The sequence below is a fragment of the Panthera tigris genome, chromosome C1 (assembly GCF_018350195.1).
Source record: "Panthera tigris isolate Pti1 chromosome C1, P.tigris_Pti1_mat1.1, whole genome shotgun sequence".
Lineage (NCBI taxonomy): Eukaryota > Metazoa > Chordata > Mammalia > Carnivora > Felidae > Panthera > Panthera tigris.
This window is the reverse complement of record NC_056667.1, coordinates 149,430,550-149,453,740: the sequence shown is the minus strand read 5'-3', so window position 1 is coordinate 149,453,740 and position 23,191 is coordinate 149,430,550. Positions and strand designations below refer to the sequence as shown.

Here is a 23,191-nt window from a genome sequence, read left to right as displayed (position 1 = left end):
AAATTCCTTTTATGGCATGATCTCAGAGGTTTCCAGATGGCACATTAATTCTTAAGAAAAAAAAAAAAATACAAAAAGAAGGAAAGAAAAATAAGAATGAAAATATCAAAATAATGATGCATTGCTTTTGAAATGCTGTATTCATAAATACTAATATTCTTATATATTCTTCAGCATTACAGGCATTTTAAATAAAATTCAACTATATAAATAACATTTTAAATATTACAATTAAATTAACATATTTATGTCTTTCATCTCTGAGCCACCCTGAAAATACTTCCTTTAATAAAAAGAGTAAGAGTAAGAACTAAACATCAGAAAACTTATAATACCTAAAATTATGTACCTTGTGATCAATAAAAAATTACCATGACACTACAGACATAATTTCATCAACTGTTGTAATATAGCTGGACTCTTGAGTAACTACAACTAAAAATATGCTTATTAAAAACTTGGTTAGCAAGGGCTAAGATAACAATGGGCAATATAATGGTTCAAGGATATAAAAAATAGAAATTATACTACACCCAATTCTATATTCCTTTCCCTACCTCACCCTACTCTTCTTCCAAGTCTTCCAATTTGACAAACTCAGTTCCTCTATGCAAACAGATTTTCTTTCCTTAGGTCTACTGACCTCCTCCAATACAGCAAACCTAAATAGCTACCATGGAGCCAGTACTTTGAGAATATAAAAATTTCAGTGGGGAAAAAGGCAGTAGGGTGGGGCTACAGAATAGTAAGGGAGAGGGTAAGATGACAACATTACCTGGTTATAAAGACAACTAATCTAAGTAACAAAGGATCTGGAGGCCTAATGCACACTGCCCAACATTACATTTCTTTCTCTTTTAAGACACTCACTTTGAAATAATTTTTACGTACTTAAAAATCTGTGTGTGAAATATACTGTAAGCATCAATCACTTTAGACATCTAAGAAATGTGTCCCTCCGGAAAAGGGATCTACTATCTCCCACTCTGGGTTACGTTCACTCTGCCCCACAGCAATGAGGAAGGAGCAAGCACAATGCTTGACTACCTTTGTTATATAGAAGCATCATTCACAGAAGATCAGTTAGTCAAACTTCAGAAACCGTAAGAGAACTACAAATGTTTGAGTAGCTAAAACATGCTGTCTTTTATAACTGGAAATTAATTCCCAGAATCAAGCAGAACCTTCCATGTCCTACAACAGAACATGAAGTTATCCAAACTGTTCCACAAGAGACCCTCTACTACTAACTAGCTCAGACTTTAAAATTCTTGTAGTCATGGGTGCCCCTTTTTTCTTTTACAATGTTCAGTGTTACTATTTATCTCTGAATTTAAATCAAAAAACATGTAAAATATAAGTCAGCCACAAACTGGTTATTTTGGGAAGCACTCATAATCTATTGGCCCACCTTCTGTATTAGTACACAATACATGTATGGTATGTTACTCACACATACACAGAATGTATGTATGTTTTTATTTATTCACTGAACAACCACAAACTAGAGCCTACTTGCTGGCTGTACAAAGGCAGACATGCCCCCCCCCCAAAAGGTTTATGAACTAGGAGGTAGGCAAGAAAGAGACAAAACTGTAAATGCAACACAGTAGATTAAGTGCAAAAATAGAGGCGTATATAAGGGACACAAAAGTCAGAGCAATCTACTTGATAAAATCTTTCCATAGGCTAAGAATTAAAGAATATGCAGAACTTTTCCAAACAAAAACGGGAGAGGAATGTTGGGAAAAGGTATTCCAAGAAAAAAAAAAGACACACTGAAAGACACAGAGATATGAAACAGTTATTATCCTGCACATTACTGTTCAAAGCTTTTTAAACAATAAAATGGGCTGCTAAAGCATGAGTTCTTAAGTTAAATATAAGTTAATAGCGCTTCAATTTCAATGGGTGTTTTTCTGAAGATATGACTTTTTTTAAAAGGCCATCTTTAGGGGCGCCTGGGTGGCTCAGTCAGTTAAGCGTCCGACTTCAGCTCAGGTCATGATCTCGCGGCCCGTGAGTTCGAGCCCCGCATCGGGCTCTGGGCTGATGGCTCAGAGCCTGGAGCCTGCTTCCGATTCTGTGTCTCCCTCTCTCTCTGCCCTTCCCCCATTCATGCTCTCTCTCTGTCTCAAAAATAAATAAATGTTAAAAAAATTAAAAAAAAAAAAAAAAAAGGCCATCTTTAAAAGAAATGCTTTTTCTTTCTATCCTTACTTTTCCCTTTACAAAAAATATTTAGCACTTTAGAATATAAATCAAACAGTCTGGAATTCTCTGACATGTTTTAAAATAATATACAGTTATAAAACAGTAAAGAAGATGTGTTTTTCTATACAAAATGTTATAATAATATGTAATATTTCTTTAATTTATAGAATTTGTACAAATATTAAATCTAAGGCTAAGAACAATTTCCCTTTCACATATAGTTCTCAGAACTGAATATTGTTGTAACCAACAGTATTCTAAAAAGCTGATTACCTGACATTCAAGCAATGGGTACCACTGGAAAAGAAGACACAGAGTTCAAGGCTGGGATTAGCTGAATCACTAATCAAAGGAGCTGAAGAGTAAGTGGATGCTACTGTGATCAGCTGTTAGAGCCACTAAATGTTCAGCCATGAAAGCAGGCCCTAGAGTTGTTAACACAGAATACTAATAACCTGGCCTGTGTGGGTGTATCTTATCTTGTTTTGTATTTTTCAAATATGCTATTTATATCACCTCATGGAAAAAAATAAAGACGAAGAACAATATAGGAAAGCACCATACACAGGGGAGGAAATCCAAAAACATGGGTGAATATAGGCATGGTTAGGAGGAAAAGAAAAAAGACAGGAAAGCTCTGTGCATGACACGCCATGTATGACATGTACCGGGTATATGATGAATAAATTAGGTGTGGTGCTAGTCCTTAAAATGTATGTTGGAGACAGACAATACACAAGTAAAAATAAAAATGAGCATATAATTGTAACTTGAGTTATCAAAGGATAACTCAAAACAATAGGAAAGAGAATAAGCTTTGGAGATGTAATAAAAACAAGGCCTATTTTCAAAGAGCCTTCCCCTTTATTTCAAAGAAATAAACATGTAAGCCAGTGGTTCCTAACCTTGTTTTATTCCTCAGAATCCCCTGGAGGACTTAAAAAATCCTGATGTCTAGGCCCACCCTCAGAGACTCTGATGTAAATTACTCTGGAGTGAGGCTCAGGAATCTTTTTTATTTTTTAGCATTCCAAGTGATTCTAAAATACAGCCAAGGTTGAGAACCACTGATACAAACTTGTAAACCAAAGGATTTCATTATTTTGAGGTTAATGAAAGGACTGGAGTAAGTCTGTCTGGCTAATGGACGAGGAATTTCAGAGATCTACAGCCAATCCCCAAACAAATCACATACACAAATCACATTACAATAGGATTTTATTATAATCTCAACTCAGTGAAATGCAATGGTTTTACAAAGTGCTACAGTAGGAAGTAAGAGATTAATCAGGTTTGAAGACATCGTAAGTGATAATTACTGTTATCCACCAAATTATTTCTGGTCCTTCTCTCCAGCACATAATAGGACTACACCTCCTTGACCTCTTGAATTTAGATGGGAACATGTGACTTGCTTTAGCCAATGAAATATAAATAGAGGTGACCTGCCATTTCCAGTCAAAGCTTTTTTAAGAGCCAGAGCTCAATGATAGCATTCTGTCAGCTTGAGTCCCAGAGTAAGGATGACACTGCCAAATGGCACCTAACTGATCCATGACAGACATACAGCATAAGTGAAAAGGAAAACTTTGTAGTTTTAAGTCATTGTAACCAACAGTATTCTAAAAAGCTGATTACCCGACATTCAAGCAATGGGTACCGCTGGAAAAGAAGACACAGAGTTCAAGGCTAGGATTAGCTGAATCACTAATCAAGGCTAGGATTAGCTGAATCACTAATCAAAGGAGCTGAGATTTACGGGTTGTTCTTGAAGTTTTTAGAACTCACTGAGTTCTAAAAATTTAAGTCACTGAGATTTACGGGTTGTTCTTGAAGCACAACCCAGCTTTCCTGACTGACACACCGTAGAAGATGTCCAGAGGAAGATTATTTAAGCAGTCCAGAAGGAAAGTTAAGAAGTATAATTCAGGAGTGTCTAGCTGGCTCAGTTGGAAGAGCATGAAACATTCGATCCTAGAGTCGTGAATTCAAGCACCACATGAGGTGTAAAGATTACTTAAAAAAAAAAAAAAAGTACAATTCATTAGACAAACAATGGCGGCAAAGGGCATTTGTTTCAAGAGAATGAGTCATGAATGAGTAGAAGCAGAATGACCTGGGACTCCTGAGGAATTACCGAATAGTATAATAGGGCTAGTTTAGGATATGAGAAAGTTTGAACAAGAGAAAGCTGGAAAAAGACAACTTACAAAGAACTAAATATCTAGACAAGAGATCAACTCAAAAAAGGATCAAAGCAGCCATTCCACAAAGCGGTTCACATACTAGTCTTCAATCTTCTCTCTGCCCTGTTACACCTAAGTGAGAAGATACGTTTTCACCAGTAACAATGACATACTATTTTACATATCATTTTAGAAAGTTTCCAGTTGATTTTGATCCACGTTTAGGAGAGATGGCACTCCCCTTTCCCTAAACCCTCAAGAATCACTAGAGTTTGGCTTGAGGACTGTAATTTTTACGCTACAGTGAAGATGACTAAAGCCTTACAAAGAATGTTTAAGCAAATGAATAAAATAATAAGCTCTACATCTTAAAAAGGACTTGCATTGCTGGTAGTAGCAAGATTTAGTACAGGATACTGTGACAAGAAGGGTACAGATAAAAATTATGTAAAGGTCTGAATTAAGCAGATGCAATGACAGAAGAAATACATTCAAGAGACTTTTAGAAAACAGACCACATACTACAAATCTTGAGGACTAACTATGTAGAGGAAATGGATTAGCACACTGTGACTGCATGTTTTTCCTGGGGAAATGGGGCAAATATCAATACCATTCATCAAGATAGGAAATACCTTCAAGCCATATCCAAAATCTCCAGAATCTAACTATTTCTTACCAACAGAATCTTACTGCTTACCACCATAGCATTCTGATAATTATAAATATTACAGGGACATGAAATCCATCCATATCTCATTATAACTGTTTTTGTTTTTACTCTTATTAGAAATGATCTGAGTTCTCTGTTCCTTTCTATCACACTGATTAATCAAGACCTGGCATTACAAAGTTCAAATTTAATTCAATGCAGGGGCACCTGGTGGCTCCATCAGTTAAGCATCCAACTCTTGATTTAGGCCCAGGTCCTGATCTCACAGTTCATGAGCTTGAGCCCCATGTGGGGCTCTGTGCTGACAGCACAGAGCCTGCTTGGGATTCTCTCTCTTCCTCTCTCTCTCTGTCCCTTCCCTGCTCATGCATACTCTCTCTTAAAATAAACTTTAAAAAAATTTAATCCAATGCAACTTTAATAGCATTATATACAGTATACAAACAATGGTTTAGGCCTGCCTAAAGAGGAACAATTTAAGACTATCAAAAATCATAACAATCAGCTATTCACTCAAAATTAAACACAATAACATCTATTCTTAATAACACTAGTTTTCTTCCCTCTTGATGTAAACCACTAAAGTTCTTCATCCCCAAGCAGAGTTGATAGATAAAAAAACTCATAATACTCAGTTAAATTTGAGTTTCGATAAATGAATATTTTAAATACGTACATTTCATGAAATATTTGGGACATACCTATATTTTAAAAATACTCTGTTCAAATAGAATTCAAATTTAACTGGGCATCCCATATTTTTATTTGCTAAATATGGTAACTCTATTACACCCAAGTAACTATTAAGTATAGTACTTTCTAATTTAAGTCCATATTGGAAGTCTCTTTCCCATTTTATTTGTTGTGCCTAGCTTAAGCTAGTCAGAGGCAACTTTATACTACTACATATACCAGTAACTTTTTCAAAACCTAATGCTACTTCTTTATCTTTCTTTTTTAAGTTTATTTATTTTGAGAGAGACAGCACAAGTGGGCAGAGAGAGAGGGAGAGAAAATCCCAAGCAGGCTCTGCACTGTCAGCACGGAGCCTGAAGCAGGGATGGATCCCACAAACTGTGAAATCAAACCTGAGCCAAAGTCAGATGCTTATTAACTAAGCCACCCAGGTACCCCCTGCCTTTTTTTTTTTTTTTTTTACTTCTTTATCTTCAAATAAGTAATACTTTTAAGACTAAAGCACCTGACTAAAAGGTCCCACAGTTCCCTCTAATAAAAAAAATACAAATGAAATTTACATTTTATGATATACACATGATATTTTTGTTCTTGTTGTAAAACAGCATCTACTTTGAAATGTCTTCTCTTACCAAATGCTAAAATAATCTTTCATTAACCAAGAAATATGTCTTTTACTTTAGGCAAGAAAACATTCACTATTCATATTATACTGTCTCTAGTGTAGGTTAACAGTGGACTCTTCACGCAGGCCCTAAGCGGTGCGCCTTAGCACCACTAGATTTTCTTTACTACAAACTCTTCTTATGTCATTAAGTCTCCATTAAGTAAAACACTCTGTAAGGGCTTTGCATTCACTTGTTTGTAACTCCACACAGCATCTGGGTGCATGCTCTGCATAATAACTATTGCTCCCTGTTGGAATATCTTTTTTTTTTTTTAAATGTTTACTTATTTTTGCAGAGTGAGAGAGACAGAGAGAGAGAGCGAGCATGAGTGGGGGAGGGGCAGAGAAGGAGACACAGAATCCAAAGCAGGCTCCAGGCTCCAAACTGTCAGCACAGGGCCCGAGGCGGGGCTTGAACTCACGAACTGTAAGATCACGACCTGAGCCGAAGTCGGACGCTCAGCTCAACCGACTAAGCCACCCACACACCCCTCCCTCTTGGAGTATCTTTATAGAAAAATCAAAACGTTAAGAGAAGGTTATGGACGTAATTGAAAGAATTCCACACTAGATAAAGATTACCCAACACCCACAAAAAAGATGCTCAATAAATAACTCTTCAATCTCTTTATAAATAAATGCAGTTTTAGCTTTTATTTTTGATCACTATCTCACCCACAAACATGCCAGCAGGCATTCTGATGCCTCTGTGAGCCAAGCATACATGAAAATGCCAAAGGCAATCCTTTGCTTGTGTGGTCTCCATTAAGAACTTTAGATCCCTTCTCCCAGAAGGATAAATATATCCAAAAGGCAGAATAAATGAGAGGCTACAGAAAAGGAAATTAAGGTGCTTGAAGCACACTAGAAACAGAACAAGAGACTGAGACAGTAAACCAAGTTGGCAGCAGACTACACACAGGGGTTATTCATACTGAGAGCTGATCTTAGGACTAAGAGTAGAAAGTTGCTTTCCTGGGTGTAAGAGAGGCAAATGATACTCCTAAGTCAGCAACGAGAGGAAGAGAGAGTCAAGTGACAAACATCCAAAGTGTGAACAACTAATGTTTTTTCTAACTAATCATTGTTATTTTGTTATTTTTAAACTTTGTTTCTTTTAAAACTTATATAAAATATTTAAGAGGTCCAAAAAGATGTAATAAATAATGTAATACACTAATTACCCAGCTTATGAAATAAAACATCACTAAATAGTTGGGCTGAAGCTCTCGTGTGATCCTTTTTAACTGCATCCTCTCCATACCCTTGGTATAGCCACTACTCTAATTTTGGTGATTATCATGCATTTCTTTATACTTTCACTATACAAATATAAACATACATAGATAAAATATAGATTAGCATTTTCATGTTTTAAATTGTATACAAAAACTTCATATAGAATGTAATACTCCTCCACTTGCTTTTTCCATTATATAAGTATGGATTAATCATGTTGGTATGTGAAGATCACCTACTTTACAAAATTCCACTGTTAAGCAAAATTATGTACACATTCTCCTACTGATGGACAATAGGCTGTTTTCAATTTCTTGATATTATGAAATAGAGATCAGCAAACTACAGCCTGTGGGTGAGCCAGCTGACTGTTTTTGAAAATGAAGTTTTACTGGAACAGAGCCAGGCCCATTCATTTTTTTTTTTTTTTTTTTTTATTACATATGGCTGCTTTAACACTACAGTGGCAGGGTGGAATTGAATAACTGCAACAAAGACCATTTGGTCCACAAGCCTAAAATATTTACTATCTGGCCCTTTAAGAAAAGGGTACCAACCCCTGATATAAATAATGTTGTTATGAATGTTCCTGTCTCCATGTGGGAGACTTTCACCAGGGAACATAATTAGGAAAAGATCTGCTAGGTTGTAGGGCAGGCAAATCTTTATCATTACTAGATTTTAGCAAGGTGATTATACACTTTTACAGTTTTTTTATATTTCATATTCATGTTTCTTCTAATGTTTGTATCTTTTGCCCACCTAAAAATGGGTATCTTTCTGGTTTCTTAAATATATATATTGATAACTAGTGCTTTCTCCACTATATGTTAGATACCTCTTTCCAATCTGTGGCTCACCATTTTGCTGTAACCTTCTTCATGTCTCAGCTACATCTGAAAAATGAGGATTACAACATAACCCAACTTCATACAGTTGTTGTAAAGAGTATATGAGTTAATGTATATAAAGTACTTAGAACAGTGTCTGGTACAAGTGCTCCACAAATACTAACTGTTTATTCTATAATGGTGTTTTTGGAGGAAAATGAATTTTAAATTCCAATGTAAATTAATTTATCAATCTATCCTGTTAGTATTCATGCTATCTTGTTTAAGAAATCCAGCCCTATACATTCAATTTTATGTGTCCATAAAGTAATATTGGTCTCAACCTATCTTGTTTATTACTCCCTCTGAATGCTAAGAATGGCATTTTCAGTTAACATGATTTCAATTAATTATTCAATTTCAGCATTTTTTCTTCAGTATAATTTTAATATTGATCTCTATAAAGTTCAAGTAGAAAATAGAACCGCATCTAGAATATCTAGTCCCAGACAAATTTTACCCTTTAAAAAGTAAATAAAAGAGAGATCTGCTTATGTCCAAGATATAGTAACAGAGACTAAATTTACATTCCCACTTAAAACAAATAAAAAGATAAAATTATATAAAACAATAGTTTATAAGACATGGTTGATCAGGTAACAAAGGACTATGATTTCTGAGAACAGGGAAACACAGAGATGAACCTTACTACCACCCAAGCTGACTGCCTTAAGATAGTTTCCAGGCTACAGTGCAGGGGAAAGGAAAACAGGCAGAATCTAGTGGACCCTCTGAGTTGAGGTGATGGAGCTGAGATTACTGCGAGACCAAAGCAGCCAGAGCTATCAGGGCAGAGTACTGATAATAGCTGAGAAAACAGCTGCTAAGAGAGAAAACCCTAGAGACCTTGAGGTTCCTTCTTGGGTATTCAGCTGAGTACTGATAAGCACAGGTATGAAGAAACTACCAGGAGCTGAGGAAAGAACCACCCAAAAGGATTAGAGAGAAGAATATTTACCCCTCATATAGCACTGGAAATAGTGCCTGTTCCCACCAACAAAACTGAAAAATCTCCAAATGCAAAGGCATTAATTAGACAGAAGGGTCTTGCCTCAATAGTGGAAAATAATGAGCCCCAAACTAGGCACTGCTCCAAATTCACCTAATAATTTTTAAAAGCAAAACTAGAAAGAATCAAACAGATTGAAGTAACTTACTGCATTCCATAATAAATATCAAGAATATTTATGAGAATAAAAAACAGCCAGCATACAAAGCAAAATTCACAATGTTAGGCACTAGTGAAAAATGACCAGGCATGCAAAGATCAATCAATCGAAACCAATTCAGAACTGACAAAGATAATAAAATTAGCAGACAAGGATACTAAAATGTTGTTATAATTGTTAAAAAGTGGAGACATGGAAGACATAAAACAACCCAAATAAAAGTTCCTGAGGTGAAAACTGTAATTTTATCAGTGGTAATAGGATGAAGTAGGGGTGAATTTTGAGAGGCATGGTAGCGCTTTAACCCTAGGGTGCCCATGGGTGACCAAAAGGTGAAAAAATATTAAGATAAAAAATACACTAGATGGGATAAATGGAATATTAAATCATACACACACACAAAAAAATGAGTTAACTTGAAGACACAGCAATAGAAAATGAAACACAGAGACCAAAAAGATAGGAAAAAAAATTAACAGAAGCCATAAATGAACTATAGGTCAACTACAATGAGAAAAAATATACATGTCTTTGGGATCCTTGAATGGTGGATAGGTGGTAGGAGAACAGAAAAATATTTAAAGAAGTAATTCAAAATTTGTTGAAACTTGATGAAAATAATAAGCCTACAGATACAGGAATCTCAAAGAATCACAAGCACAAGAAACATGAACAACATCAACGTAGAGCACACCATAACTAAAAACCAGTGATAAACAGAAAAATCTTAAAAGTATTACAGTACAGTAAGGACAAATACAGATATCAATAAAACAGAATTAAAATTTCAGAAATAAATCCTAACATTAGAAGTGAATAGGTCTCCGACAAAGGGACCAACACAATTCAATGGGAAGAGTTTTTTCAAAGGTGCTAAGAATATTTACATGCAAAAGAATGATCCCCACCTCACAACATGCACAAAGTGGATCACAAAAATAAATTTAAGAGCTAAAGTCATAAAACTCTTAGAAGAAAACTGAGGAGTAATTTTTCCCGAACTTTGGTTAGACAGTGATTTCTTGGTACAACATCAAAGGCACAAGTTATAAAAGAGAAAACTGATACACTGGACTTCGAATAAGTATGAAAAATTTTAGTGTTTCAAAAGTCACCATCAAGAAAGTGAAAAGATAACCCATGGATTCGAAGAAAATATTTGCAAACTATATAAAGGAGCATATATACATAATATATAAAGATATTTAGATCTTTAATATAAAATATATAAAATATAATATTTACAACACAATATTAAAAAGAAAAATAACTCAATTGTTTAAATGGGCAATAGACCAGCATGTAAAAAATGTTATGTTCTGGGGTGCCTGGGTGGCTCAGTCAATTTAGCATTGATTTCAGCTCAGGTCATGATCTCAAGTTCGTGGAGCCTGCTTGGGATTCTCTCACCATTCTCTCTGCCCCTCTCCTGCTGCATCCCAAGGACTTGGGAGAGAGGGGAATGAGGAATTATTGTTTAATAAGTACAGAGTTTCTGTCTGGGAAGATAAAGGAGTTCTGGAGATGGATGGTGGTGATTGTACAACAATGAAAATATGCCTAATGCCACTGAACTGTATACTTAAGAATGGTTAAAGTGGTAAATTTTATGTTATGTATATTTGAGAAAAATAGGTAAATTGTAATATGAGAAAAATAGGTAAACAGTAATATCATGGATTTAAATGTAACCATATCAATAATTACATTAAATATAAATGACCTAAATATCTCAATTAAAAAGCCAAGATTGGGGCACCTGGGTGGCTCAGACAGTTAAGCATTCAACTTAATTTCAGCTCAGACATGATCTCAGTTCATGAATTTGAGCCCTGCATCAGGCTCTGTGCTGACAGTGCAGAGTCTACATGGGACTCTCCCTCTCTCTCTGTCCCTCCCCCACTCATTCTCTCTCTCTCTCAAAATAAATAAAAAGGAAGGAAGGAAGGAAGGAAGGAAGGAAGGAAGGAAGGAAGAAATAAATAAAAGAAAAAATAAAAGAAATAAAACATAAAGCCAAGATTAGCAAACTAGACTGAAGACAAACAAGACCCACCTATATGCTGCTTACAAGAAAGGTACTGAAAGTAGGTTAAATAAAGGCCCAAATAAATTCACTGGAAAAAATGTACCACATTACCACTAAATAAAAAGAAAACTGGAATCTGTGTTAATAACAAACAATTTAAAGAAGCTCATTATATAATGATAAAGGGTCAATGTGATCATCTCAACAAAAGCAAAAGAAGAATCTAACAAAATCCAATATCCATTCTAGATGAAAACTAAATAAAGTAAAACTAATAAGCAACTTCTGTAACCTGATAAAAACCACCTATTTAAAAACACATAGCTAATACACTTGATGGTAAAAGAATGAACGCTTTCTCTGAGATCAGGAACAAGACAGGAAAGCCCACTTTTACATCTATTCACCATTTAACTGAAGGTTCCAGTCAGTTCAGCAAAAAAAAGAAATAAAAGGCATCCAGATTAGAAAGAAAGAAGTAAAATGTTTTACAGACAACATAATCAATGAAATAAAATTACTTATTATAATCGCATAATATATGAAATATATAAAATATATTTCATATATGAAATATGAGATATGAAATATGAATATGAAATATAACATAAATATGAAATATTTATGAAATATAAGTGTTATGAAATATAACATGAAATATATGAAATATAATATAATATGAATATGAAATATAACAAAATGAAATATGAAATATAACATAAATATGACATAACATGAAAATTCTGTACATTTAACAACTACAAAAAATTGCTGAGAAAAATTTAAAACCTTAATAAAGAGATATATACTGTGCTCAAAAAAGTTTACTTCTTCAATATAACTCTAAAGGTTTTATTTCAAATAAGCAACAGCACTGAAAATACTAAAGAAAAAAATTATAGCAAAACTCATAATATGCTTCCATAATCCATATAATTTTAGGATCTACAGCTGCTTCTAAATAGTATTACCGCCTTTTTATATCCCTGTTATTCACCAATATTCCAATATACCATAAAATATTCAAATACAGTGTTATATTAACAGAGTGACCTGCTTTAATTCAATACATAAGTCCTAGCCACAGCAATCAGAAGAAAAAGAAATAAAAGGCATCCAAATCAGAAAAGCTGTCACTATTTGTAGGTAACAAGATACTACATATAGAAAAACTTAAAGACTCCACCAAAAACTATTAGAATAAATTCAATAAAGCTGCAAGATACAAAATTAAAATGTTCTCTTTCTATGAACTATTAATGAACTGTCAGAAAGAGAAATTAAGAAAACAATCCCATTTACAATTGCACCATAAGAATAAAATATCTAGAAGTAGATTTAACCAAGGTGGTGAAAAACCTGTACTCTGAAAACTATAAAACATTGATGAAAGAAATTAAAGATGACACAAATAAATCGAAAGATATACCATGCTCATGGATTAGAAGAATTAATATTGTTAAAATGTCCATACTATCCAAAGCAATCTACAGATTCAATTCAATCCCTACCAAAATACCAATGACATTTTTCACAGGACTAGAACAAATACATAATCCTAAAATTTGTAAGGAACCATAAAAACCCTGAATAGCCAAAGCAATCTTGAGAAAGAACAAAAAAGCTGGAGGTATATAATGTTCCAAATGTAAACAATACTACAAAGCTATAGTAGTCAAAGCTATATGGTACTGACACAAAAATGGACACACATATCAATGGAACAGAATAAAGAGCCCTGAAATAAACCCATGATTATACGATCAATTAACCTACAACAAAGAAGGCAAGAAACAATGGAGAAAGAACAGTCTCTTCAATAAAAAATATTGGGAAAATTGGACAACTACACGCAAAACAATGAAATAAGACAACTTTCTTACACCATATACAAAAATAAACTCAGAATACATGAAAGACTTAAATGTAAGGCCGCAAACCATAAAACAGAAGAAAACATAGGCAATAAGCTTTTGGACATCAGTCTGAGCAATATTTTTTTTGGATGTCTCTTCAGGCAAGGGCAACAAAAGCAAAAATAAACACATGGTACTACATCAAAATAAAAAAGCTTGTGCACAGCAACAAAAACAACAAAAAATCAAAAAACAAAAAGGCAACATACTGAATGGAAGATATTTACAAATGATATAAATGATAAGGGGATATATATCCAAAATATATAAAGAACGCACTCAACTCAGTATCAAAAACAATCTAATTTAAAAATGGGCAGAGCACATGAATAGATATTTTTCCAAAGAAAACATACAGATGGCCAAGAGACACATGAAACATCACTAATCATCAGGGAAATGTAAATCAAAATCACAATGAGATATCATCTCACACCTGTCAGAATGGCTATTATGAAAAAGACAAGAAATAACAAATGTTGGCAAAGATGTGGAGGAAAAGGAACCCTTGTGCATTGTTGGTGGGAATGTAAATTAGTGCAGCTACTATGAAAAACAGTATGGAGGTTCCCTCCGAAATTAAAAATACAACTGCCATATGATCCAGCAATTCCATCCCTTGATATGTATCTGAAGAAAACAAAAACACTAATTCAAAAAGATATATGCACCCCTATGTTCACTGCAGCATTATTTACAATAGCCAAGATATGGAATCAACCTAAGCATTCATCCACAGATGAATGGATAAAGCTGTAGTATATATACAATGGAAAATTACTCAACCACAAAAAAGAATCAAATCTTGTCATTTGCAACAACATGGATGGACCTAGAGGGTATTATACTAAGTGAAGTAAGTCAGAGAAATACATATAATCTCACTTACATGTGGAATCTAAAAACAAAACAAATGAATAAAACAAGATAGAACAGACTCTTAGATACAGAGAACAGTCTGGTGGTTGCCAAGGAAGAGGGGTGGAGGGCGAAATAGGAAAGGAGATTAAAAGGTACAAACTTCTAGTTATAAGATAAATAATATGTGAGGAAGCAATGTATAGCACAGGGAACAGAGTTAATAACATTATGAAAACTTCATATGGTGACAGATGGCAGCTACATCACTTTGTAATGCAAAGAAATGCTAAACCACTATGTTGTACATCTGAAATTAATATAATGTTGAATGTCAACTACCAAAAAAAAAAAAAAAAAATCAGTGACCCTGCTTAAATTTAACCATTGTCTGACAAAGAAGGCACTATGTAAGAGCTTGAAATGTACAATTTGCCAGCTGATATAAAAAAGTTCTAGATTAGCAAATGAAAAGTAATCTACAGATGGCTATATACAATTCAGAGAAGTCGGCTGAATAAAAGGTGGAAACTATCTGCACTTACAAACCTAAATTAGGCTAACTGAAGCCTTTTGAATGTTCTGCCATAATTCAACATTAAATACATTCCTGAGTTGTTATGGTTCCATTATTAAAATAAGTAAACAGTAAGGCTATCATTATCTACCACTCCTAATATGGGTTTCTAGCACCATTCTGGAGGTCCATTACCTAACATTACTTCTAATAATCACATAATCCTGCAAAATAAGTACTATAGTGCCTGTAGTATAAATGAGGAAGCTGGGACTCAAAGAAGTTAACCAATGTGTGCAAAGTGATCAAGGTAAGTGGTGACACCTAAATTCAAAGCTGCCAATGTTGTAGTAAATACCTTTTCATAAACATTAATACGAGAAACAAAGTAGGAGTGCCTAGGTGGCTCAGTCGATTAAGCATCCGACTTCGGCTCAGGTCATGATCTCACCAGGTCGTGGGTTTGAGACCCACGTCAGGCTCTGTGCTGACAGCTCAGAGCCTGGAGCTTGCTTCAGATTCTGTGTCTCCTCTCTCTGTCTTTCCCCTGCTCATGCTCTGTCTCTCTCGCTCTCTCAAAAATAAATAAATAGTAAAAAAAAAAAAAAAAAAAAGAAACAACCTAAGTGTTTATCAACAGAAGACTGGTTAAATAAGTCATGGTTCATCCATAAAAGGGGATAACAATCACTTAAAGAAAAATGAGGTAGCTTTATAGGTACTGAATATGGGAGGGGACAATATCCAGGATATACTATTAAGTATGTATATTCCCACTGTCCAATACAGTACCCACTGGCTAAATTGTAGTTATTTAAACTTAAATTATTGAGGGGCCCCTGGGTGGCTCAGTCAGTTAAGCGTCCAACTTTGGCTCAGGTCATGATCTTATGGTTTATGAGTTCGAGTCCCACATTTAGCTCTCTGCTTTCACCACAGAGCCTGCTTCAGATCCTCTGTCTTCCTCTCTCTCTGCCCCTCCCCTGCTGGTTCATTTTCTCTCTCTCTAATAAACTTTTAAACTTAAATTATTTAAAATTAAATTTAAAAATTTAGTTCTTCAGTCATACCACCCATATTTCAAGGGCTCAACAGCCACATGTGGCTAGTGGATACCATATTGCACAGCTGCGTATACCATGTTTCTTTGTTCACGGAAGGTGCTACTTGGACAGCACTAATACAGAGTATCTCTAGAAGGACAGAAACTGCTAACAGTGGTTGTTTCTAGAGAAGATGACAGAAATGGCAAGGCACTTATTCAACTTATACACAGTTCTAACTTCTGAACTCTGTAAGAAGTCATACTACCTATTTAAAAGTAACTACCTATTTAAAACTACTTTGTTCAGTTCTCAAAACAACTCCTTGATTTATGCTGGTTAGAAGCATAAAAATCTCAGACGTTCTGAGGCATAACAGAGAAGAGATTAAGAGATAGGAAACATCTCTCCAAGATTTCCTAGAAATACTACTGACCTCTGCCTTAACGTCATTAAACATTCATCTATGCCCAATACAATTTGGAATACCAACCAAAAGATTACAGAGTTGTTATTTCAGAGGAATTAAAGGAACGGGGACAGGAAAAAAAATAAAAAGTCAACCAAAACTTATTACAGAGCATTAAAGCTGTGGTCAAAACGCCCAGGGGAAAATTCTATTCTTTTGGGAAGGAAGGCAAAGATCACACTGTCACATCCATTTATACTGTTGTTTAAGGCTCTACATAGGAACACCTAAAAGCAAGTCATTCAGTTCCACTCTGAAATCATTATTTTTTCCTTCAAATGTCATAGTTACTTAATTGCCATATGCCTCAATTTCTTCTGTAAAATGGAAACCTGTTGCTTAATTAATGCTATTTATGAACTCCTGGACATTTTTGCCTAGGAGAGGGAAGAAAAGCCAAACCTAAGAATAAAAAGGGCACAGTGGTTAGATAATCCAAAATAACAAACAACAAAACATTTGAATTGATACTTTTTTCTCACTGGGACAAAGTCCACTCAGAGAGGTTGAAGGGACTGAGGATGATGTTAACATATGAAAACAAACCCTGGAAGAAAAATGAATAGGAACAAGACCCCAGACATCTGTTTTCCTGCATATGGATACTGTATTGTCATTTTCTCTAGTCTCTCTAGGCCATTCAGATCTAGTCTAGTTCCAGAATGTGGGCTTTCATCCTTGCCTACTGCCTTTCTCAGGGAGTTTAGACAGATCAGAGATCTGTGCCAAGGCAGAGAGAAAGCCAGGCTGGTGTCCACAAAATGACAAAGGCATGAATATGTCCGTACACAAATTGAGGACCAGAGAGGGACTCCATAATCTAACCATATCCACAAGCATTCGAAGAAGTCAACTTACTAAGGAAAACATCCTATAAAATATAAGACCAAGCAGGCACCTGGGTGGCTCAATCGGTTAAGTGTCTGACATCGGCTCATGTCATGATCTCATAGTTTGTGGGTTCAAGCCCTGCATCGGGCTCTGTGCTGGCAGCTCAGAGCCTGGAACCTGCTTTGGATTGTGTCTCCCTCTCTATCTGTTCCTCCCCTGCTCGCACTGTGTCTGTCTCTCTCTCAAAAACAAAGATTAAAAAAAAATTTTTTTAATTATAAGACCAAGCAAGGAAGATATGGCACAGTGAGAAAAAAACATATGACAATTATTCCAGAAATCTATATTTCCAAATTACTAAACAAATCTTAAAATGTAATAATTACCAGTAAGTAATTTAAATCCTAAAAAATATACAAGACAGATGTTCAATTCATTCCATATAACTGCTACATGTAGAAATCTCAACACTTAAGTGGCCTCAGACTACTCTACATTTATTTAAGGGAGGGAGACGTTTGAAAATGAATGTATGTTACCAGGAAAGTACAAAGAAACTTGCCAGTGTGTGCCAGCTTCATGGCCCATGGGCAATGAGCATCGCCTGCTTGTGCCAGTCAGATCTCCAACCAATGTTACTGTGCAGGCCATTAAAGAAGCTGTTAATACTCTGGTTTAAAAACCAATCTCAGCACAGGGCAGAGCAGCAGATTAAGCAGAACTTTACATCAGTGGCAGGTCTCCCAAGTTCTCTTGATGCCACAGAATTCATAAGTGGGATCAGTATGTTCTAAAAAAACATGGTACTGCAAAAGGAAAAAAAGGTTCCACAGCATCAAGCAGTGTAATACTTGAAACCTCATCATCAAAGTGACAGTTTTCAAGTGCCATTTATGATGCCCTAGTCTGGAAACATCCCAGCTAACCCATCTGATCAAAAATTTCACAGATGGAAGCACTTGATGGCTAATTGGCAAGTCTATTATTCAAATAAAACAGCTCTCTGTACCTCTTCTTTCATTATTACAAGTCAAGGTACAACAAGACTGGTCATTCAAATTCGCTTAGTAAAGAGCGTCTTTCCAAAAGTAATTTTTTTAATATAACAACTTTATTTTGGCAGTCAATTTAGAGCACTAATCAATTTCTGAATAGTAAGGAAAATGTTTTATAAACTAAAAGGAGAAAGGAACATAAACCTTCTTTAAAAAGTTGTCCTATTTGTATACTCTGCTTTTGCCAATATGTCAAGGTATACATTATACATTATCATAGGGAATAAAATGAAATAAGCAGTCAATACCTAAATATTCTTAAAACATGAAATTGATATTACATGTCACAATAAAGAAAAATCCTCTCAAATATTTTAGGTTTCCTAAAAATTTAAAAAGCAAGCATCTTACTCTTCACCTACATTTTGCAATAAAAATTTCCAGACTAATTAAGATTTTTTAATTTATGAAGAAAGTAGCCAATGACAACACTATAAGATTATCTACCTGATATAGATGTTGTTGATATAGAATAGACTTTGGCATCAGACTTGAGTTCCAAGTCTAACTTCACTTCTTAGTTCTGTGACTCAACCCTATAATACAGGAATAATTATCCCTATTCATATAGGATTGTTATGAGGATTAAATGAGGAGATTAAGTACATAGAACACCTCACATCAAAACATGGGAAGCATTCGGGATCTGTCCATATTCAGTATAAGACCACTTCTATAAATTCTAGGGGAATCCTGATAACTGTAAAAATATGTGGGTTCTCTTTATGGAGCCATACACTTGCCCTAGACCCCACTAACAATTACATTCCCTCTTCGGAGTATTTGGCTATCTCCCTATATTGCTACAATTTTCACAGCCCTCAAGGAAACCCCTAAGGAAGAGCCTTGTTGAAAGACTGAACTATAAAATGTTCAAAGATCTCATTTAATCTATAACACAGAAATTAGGGGAGTGCCTAGGTGGCTCAGTAGGTTGAGCATCCATCCAACTGTTGATTTTGGCTCAGGTCACGATCCCAGGGTTGTAGGATCAAGCCCTGCTCAGTGTGGAGCCTGCTTAATATTCTCTCTCTCTCTCTCTCTCTCTCTCTCTCTCTCTCTCTCTCTCTCCCTCTCTCCCCCCTTCCTGCCCCCTTCCCCATTTCACATTCTCTCTCACTCTCTCTAAAATAAAAAATGAAAAATTAAAAAAATTTAAATAGAAATCAGAGGGTAAAATGGGAAGGAAATAATAGCCTGAAACTGTGGAACCAGGGGCAAACTAAAGTAAAATCAAAATGGTCTCCCTACACTGATATGGCTATTTAAAGATAACAAAAATATATTCTACTAGGCAATGAAATAAGCAGTTTCCATGAAGTAAAAGAACACCTTTTCTACAAAACATTAAAGGGTGCCTTACCAAAACTAGATTTTGTTAGTTTATCTACTTTTGATTGGCATTTTGCTTTCAATTAATTACTTAGGCTCTGGTGTTTAGAACGCTAGAGAACAAAGAACTAATTAACAGAGAGCTACCATAGGCAGGTAAGAACGTATTTGGGTGAAAAGAGGGAAAATGTACACAGGAGTAAAAGTGTAACTATCAAAATCATTAATTTATTCTTCATTGTCCCTAAGCCTTCCCATTGTGCTCAACATAGGCATTCAGTGTCCCGGCAGGAAGAGCCTGTGAAACCACCAGCAGTGTGAAGAGCAGTGCTGGGAAGCTGCCTGAGGGAGACTATTGCCCTGCTCTGGTGGCATATGCTTCCCCGGCACTCAACCCAGATAACATCCCACAAAGAACCACCTTGAATGTGTTGTGGGAGAGAACACTAACCATATCTGTCCAGATTTTAAATGAGTATTAGTATTTTATCTAGAGAACTGTCCAAATGGTAATATGATCTGAAAAGTTACAAGTTACATCACAAAAGTTTAAAACTGGAAACCCAAAGATCAGTGCTCCAAATGAGCAAGACGGCCAATAAATCAAATATGCAAAACAATGTTGAGGGTAGGGAAGAAAACGACATACACCAGATTTTCAAGATCGTAACATCCCACACATTTGGCATATTGAGATTACATTGCAATATCTTAGTTTCCTATATTAAACAGGGGTATCTTCTCTTATTTCTCATCCCATATACTTTTTCTACCAAAAATGGTATCAAATGTCTTAGTCCGTCATATATTTGACTTCAAATTTAAAATTTTAATGTTTCATTTTTCCTCATAATTTTGATGCTCTATTTCATCAGAATGTAAGTTTGGAAGGCAATCTCACTGTAATTGAAAATAACTGCTCCCCAGGCCACCTGGGTGGCTCAGTCGGTTTGAGCATCCAACTCTTGATTTCGGCTAAGGTCATCATCTCATGGTTGTGGGGTTCAAGCCCCACATCGGGCTCTGTGCTGACAGTGTGAAGCCTGCCTGGGATTCTCTCTCTCTGCCCCTCCCCGCTCGCACTGTCTCCTATCTCTCTCAAAATAAATAAGTAAACTTAAAAAAATGGAAAACAAATTTTAATTAAAAAAAAAAAGAAAAAAGAAAGAAGAAAATAACTGCTCCCCTTAAAGAACTCAAACAAAACCATTTATGGTAATTTCACATCAAATTAGAAGTTTAACATTCACAAGTGTCAAAGATCCTTCCCCTTGAAAGACCACTCACTAGAAAGTTCAAACAAGATGACAGAGAGTAACCACAATGCACCCACCAGGAATTTGTTTTCCTTTTACTTGAGAATCTCAAGAGTAGATTTGAGACCTCTCAAGTGCACCACATTTTTCATGGGGCTTAATATCTATTCAGCAGAATTACATTACAATGACAACTAGAAAGAGTATGCTCTAATTAGCTTGCTATTGACCTGACCTTTCCTAATTTTCTACAGTAGAAACACCAGCTCAAGTACATGAATAATTAGGAACTATACTTTAAAAATAATAGATTACCTGGCAAGCACAGCAAATGAAAAAAAATAAAGGCATATTATATTTTTGCTTTGTTTCTAAAGCAAAATCACTATTTATTTGTAGTTAAGCAAAGAAAACAAATACAATTTCTTGACCCTTCCCTACTTCTTAATAGGCAGAAAAATGGCCAAATTAATCTACGAATGTTTAGAAGGGCTCTTTGTAAATGTTCAGAGGATCACCTAAGGATAGAATACTCAAAGAATCAAAGAAAAAAAAAAGGTAACCAGAAGCATCCATCAGTATATAAAAAGTTGTCAAAACAAGCTAAAGAGCTCAAGGAACATATAAAAAAAAGCCTTCTATGAAAATCTGTAATTTATCTTAAAATAGTGCTGTAGTAGCCTTTTTGTCTCTGCTTCCATTCTTGCCATCTTACCTCTCCTCTCCAGAGTACCCAGGTTTTTAAAAAATGTTTCAAGCATTAACTCCTTTGCTGAAAAATCTCTAATGATTTCCCAACTCAGTTGGAAAAGCATCTTCTACAAGGCCCTACATAGTCTAGCCTCTGGCAACCTCTCTAGATTTATATGGAATGCCTAAGCAAGGCATGAAAAAGAAGTACTGAAAAATAAATTAAGATGCATTTCTGGTTTTGTTTTACTTGGTGACTTTTTTAAAAAGTACTAAAGGCGGGGTGCCTGGGTGGCTCAGTCAGTTAAGCGTCCGACTTTGGCTCAGGTCATGATCTCACAGTTTGTGGGTCCGAGCCTTGAGTCAGGCTCTGTGCTGACAGCTCGGAGCCTGGTGCCTGCTTTGGATTCTGTGTCTCCCTCTCTCTCTCAAAACTAAATCAGCATTTAAAAAAGTACAAGAAAATGTTATTTAACGTCATTTAATGGTACTCACTGACTTGTTCTTTTGCTTATTTTTTGTTTGTTCATTTGTCTATTAAGAAGAGAGAACAGAGGCACCTGGGTGGCTCAGTCGGTTAAGTTTCTGACTTTTGGTTTCTGCTCAGGTCATGACTGATCTCACAGTTTGTGAGACTGAGCCCCACATCGGGCTCTTCTGCACTGTCAGAGCTTGGGATTCTCTCCCTCTCTCTGGCTCTCCCCCACTTTCACTTGTGCTCTCTCTCTCAAAACAAACAAATAACTTTAAAAATTAAAAAAAATAAAAGTAAAAATAAAAAACAGTATATATGAAATAAAAGTTCCTTTTACCTCCCTCCCTTCTCATGAATTTGTGTTGGTTTATCTAGGCCTAAGGTAGTTGCTAGCTACATGTAATAATACATTTAATTAAAATTAAAAATTCAGATCACACTGGGCATACTTCATGGACTGAACAGCTACACGAGGCTACTAAATTTAAATTAATTGAAATTAAAATTAAGTAAAATTTAAAATTCAGTTCTTCAGTTGTTCTACTCACATTTCAAGTGCGTAACAGCCAAATACAGCTAGTGGCTATTGTACTAGAGTCCATATAGAATATTTCCATCATTGCAGAAAGCTCTACTCGATAGTGTTGCTGTAGAATTTGTTAAACTTTTACTTAAGTTACGTACCCTTTAAAAAAGTATTGTGTTTTAAATTAACATTAATGCTTTCATATTGTATATGTCTCTACAACCTGACTTTTTCCCTTAATATGTTTATAAGTCTAAGAATCTAGTCCATTTTAACTGGAGTATAATAATTCCATTCCATTATATTCCAGTAACACATTTTCCCACAGACAGAAATTTAGGTGTTTGCAATTTTTCAATAATCTAAACAATGTCATAATAAATATCCTTAAACATGTGTCCTGACACATGTGTGTGAGAATTTCTCTAAAGTGAATAAATGGAATTGCTGAGTCACAGAA

The 23,191-nt window shown here is 35.2% G+C and overlaps 1 protein-coding gene across 3 annotated transcripts in view; it reads right to left on the bottom strand.

Annotated features, from left to right (window-relative positions):
- PSMD14 (proteasome 26S subunit, non-ATPase 14) overlaps positions 1 to 23,191 on the bottom strand; it is a 98,176-nt gene that overhangs the window by 58,111 nt on the left and 16,874 nt on the right. The window contains exon 4 of one of the 3 annotated variants that reach the window (XM_042994569.1): positions 8,514 to 8,571. The exons of the other annotated variants lie outside the window; for them this stretch is intronic. The gene's annotated coding sequence lies outside the window, so the exon portion shown is untranslated. The remainder of the gene's footprint in view (positions 1 to 8,513; positions 8,572 to 23,191) is intronic. 3 annotated transcript variants of the gene reach the window in all.